The sequence below is a fragment of the Pristiophorus japonicus genome, chromosome 1 (genome assembly GCF_044704955.1).
Source record: "Pristiophorus japonicus isolate sPriJap1 chromosome 1, sPriJap1.hap1, whole genome shotgun sequence".
Lineage (NCBI taxonomy): Eukaryota > Metazoa > Chordata > Chondrichthyes > Pristiophoridae > Pristiophorus > Pristiophorus japonicus.
In genome coordinates this window covers 203,844,562-203,848,626 of record NC_091977.1, presented here as the reverse complement: position 1 = coordinate 203,848,626, position 4,065 = coordinate 203,844,562, and positions in this window count along the sequence as shown.

Here is a 4,065-nt window from a genome sequence, read left to right as displayed (position 1 = left end):
GTGTGTATGTGGGGGGGTGGGTGTGTGTGGGGGAGAGGCTGGAAGGAGGCACCCCTGCTCTTTCCTCCGGCCCTTCGATCATTGAGTGCCCCCCAACCCACGCTCCTCCATCCCTTGCCATGCTTCCCCCCCCTACCGTCCCCGGTTGCCACGCTCCCCTCCTCCCCCCCCCCCCCCCTCGGTTGCCACGCTCACCCCCTCCCCACCCCAGTTGCCACGCTCCCCCCACCCCCTCCCGGTATCCACGCTCCCTCCCCCCCTCCCGGTAATCACGTCCCCCCCCCGCTTCCCGGTATTCACGCTCCCCCCACCCCCTCCCGGTATCCACGCTCCCTCCCCCCCTCCCGGTAATCACGCCCCCCCCCCGCTTCCCGGTATTCACGCTCTCCCCCCCCCCTCCCGGTATCCACGCTCCCTCTCCCCTCCCGGTATCCACGCTCCCCCTCCCCCCCCCTCCCGGTATTCACGCTCCCCCCCCCGCTTCCCGGTATTCACGCTCTCCCCCCCCCCTCCCGGTATCCACGCTCCCTCCCCCCCCAATCCCAGTATCCACACTCTCTCCCCCCTCCTCCCGGTATCCACACTCCCTCCCCCCTCCCAGTATCCATGCTCCCCCCCCCCCCCTCCCGGTATCCACGCTCCCCCTCCCCCTCCCGGTATCCACGCTCCCTCCCCCTCCGCCCCTCCCTCCCGGTATCCATGCTCCCCTCCCTCCCGGTATCCACGCTCCCCCTCCCCCTCCCGGTATCCACGCTCCTCCTCCCCCCCCCACCCCCTCCCGGTATCCACACTCCTTCCCCCTCCCCTCCCGGTATCCACGCTCCTCCTCCCCCCCCTCTCTCGGTATCCACGCTCCTCCTCCCCCCCCCCCCCCCTCCCGGTATCCACACTCCTTCCCCCTCCCCTCCCGGTATCCACGCTCTCCCGAGCCATTGCGGAGGCGCGCAAGCTCCAGCGTGCCTGCGCAACGCTGCCGGCTCTGAGAAGAAGGCATGATCCCTAGCCCCGCCCCCTTGCAGGCAGTCTCCTCCCCAGGGAAAGTACGCTGCGCCACGTCACTCCACGCCATGGTCCAGGAGGACCGGAGAATTGCTGCAGAATATTCCGGCGCACCTTCGAGCCCAGGCAGGTCACGTAAGTCTCGGAGGTGCGCCGTTTTCACCAGATGCCGAAACTTGGGCCCAATATTCCAGGTGTGGCCTCACAAAGGCCCTTGTCCAACTACAGTAAGACCTCCCTGCTCCTATACTCAAATCCCCTAGCTATGAAGGCCAACATGTCATTTGCCTTCTTCACCGCCTGCTGTACCTGTATGCCAACTTTCAATGACTGATGTACCATGACACCCAGGTCTCATTGCACCTCCCCTTTTCCTAATCTGCCGCCATTCAGATAATATTGTCTTTGTGTTTTTGCCACCAAAATGGATAACCTCACATTTATCCACATTATACTGCATCTGCCATGTGTTTGCCCACTCACCTAACCTGTCCAAGTCACCCTGCAGCCTCTTAGCATCCTCCTCACAGCTCACACCTCCACCCAGTTTAGTGTCATCTGCAAACTTGGAGATATTACACTCAATTCCTTCATCTAAATCATTAATGTATATTGTAAAGAGCTGGGTCCCAACACTGAGCCCTGCGGCACCCCACTAGACACTGCCTGCCATTCTGAAAAGGACCCGTTTATCCCAACTCTCTGCTTCCTGTCTGCCAACCAGTTCTCTATCCACATCAGTACATTACCCCAATACCATGTGCTTTAATTTTGCACACCAATCTCTTGTGTGGGACCTTGTCAAAAGCCTTTTGAAAGTCCAAATACACCACATCCACTGGTTCTCCCTTGTCCACTCTACTAGTTATATCCTCAAAAAATTCCAAAAGATTTGTCAAGCATGATTTCCCTTTCATAAATCCATGTTGACTTGGACCGATCCTGTCACTGCTTTCCAAATGCAATGTTAATTCATCCTTAATAATAGATTCTAACATTTTCTCCACTACTGATGTCAGGCTAACCAGTCTATAATTACCCTGTTTTCTCTCTCCCTCCTTTCTTAAAAAGTGGTGTTACATTAGCTACCCTCCAGTCCATAGGAACTGATCCAAAGTCGATAGACTGTTGGAAAATGATCACCAATGCATTCACTATTTCTAGGGCTACTTCCTTAATACTCTGGGATGCAGAATATCAGGCCCCGGGGATTTATCGGCCTTCAATCCCATCAATTTCCCTAACACAATTTCCCGCCTATTAATGATTTCCTTCAGTTCCTCCTTCTCACTAGACCCTCGGTCCCCTAGTATTTCCGGTAGGTTATTTGTGTCTTCCTCAGGAAGACAGAACCAAAGTATTTGTTTAACTGGTCTGCCATTTCTTTGTTCCCCATTATAAATTCACCTGAATCTGACTGCAAGGGACCTACGTTTGTCTTCACTAATCTTTTTCTCTTCACCTATCTATAGAAGCTTTTGCAGTCAGTTTTTATGTTCCCAGCAAGCTTCCTCTCATACTCTATTTTCCCCCTCCTAATTAAACCCTTTGTGCTCCTCTGCTGTATTATAAAATTCTCCCAGTCCTCAGGCTTGCTGTTTTTTTCTGGCCAATTTATATGCCTCTTCCTTGGATTTAACACTATCCTTAATTTCCCTTGTTAGCCATGGTTGAGCCACCTTCCCCATTTCATTTTTACTCCAGACAGGGATGTACAATTGTTGAAGTTCATCCATGTGATCTTTAAAAAGTTCCGCTTATGGGAGTGGCTGGCGAGGTTGAACCGCAGAAAATATCTAATGGCCATAAATGTGACAATGGGGGCAGCTTTGTGAGATATGAGTAGCACTCATGGACTGAAAGATATTTCAACATTTATAATGTAAGTTACTTGGACAGTAATCGAATCCAGAATTTGAGATAAAATTATTGGGAATGGGTTCAAGAATAGCTAGCACAGATTTATTAACGGCAACTCATAGGATCTTTGGACCCAAACTTGGTCAAAGCTAAGGCCCGCCCATTTCTCGGCGGTCCCCGGGCTGAACGTATCTTTTTGCCGCCCGCTACTGCTGGGGCCAGTCGGAAGTGAGTTTCGCCGCAGTTGTGTCAGCGGCAGCGGGAGTCGGCAGGCATGAACGGGCGGTGGCAGCGATGGGCACTAGGTGCAGGCCTCTCGACTCGGCAAACATTGGAGGCCATGCACCGTGCATGCACGAGACTTGTTTTCTTTTGTAGTTTCCTCTGGGCGATGACATCGCGATTGGGGCTGATTGCACAGCTGCGCATGGTCATAAAAGCTGTGTACTCACTTGCACCTGCCAGTTGGAGAGAGTTACAAATTCATCATCAGCCATCCATCAAGGAAAGTAATAATGAAAGCAAAAAAAGCTCCCAAGTCTGATGGAGCCAAGCTTCCTGGTTTAATGATGACGAGCTGGAGGAGCTTGTATCTGAGGTGGAGCGCCGGTATAAAGATCTCACCCGGGATGGTCGCGGCAAGCCTCCACCACCCCAATATAGATGCATTTGGAGGGAAATTGATGTGTTCTCAGTGGACAACATTGTGCGGGATGGAGCCCAGTGTCAGAAATAATGGAATGATGTGGTGGTGTCAGCAAGAGTGAGTAAACATTTATTGGACCACACACATGCAACTCCAAAAGGTTCTGTGCTAGTTGTATCTGTGTGTGTGTGTGTGTGTGTGAGAGAGAGTGTGTGAGTGTGTGTGCTGCATGAGCAAAAGGGGCAAAGGCTGCAACGTTTCTTTCTGCAGAAGAAAAGAACATCCGAGGCATCAGCCTGGGTGCCACGTGAGGGGGCCCAGCAGATGTCATTGAGTTGAGCAGCCTAGAGAAGCCTGCCTTGGCATTGGTGGGTGTCCACTGCCATGCCACCATAAAGGGTGATGCAGATCCCATGCTAGAGCATGGTAAGCTTATACTAGACTCTGGTCTGCGTCACGCTCATGTCATGAAAGGCCATGCAATGATAAGTAAAATGCCTTTTAACGCATGGTGAGCTCATAAAGCAATGGAACTCCTGAAGTCAGAATGTGAAATCTTA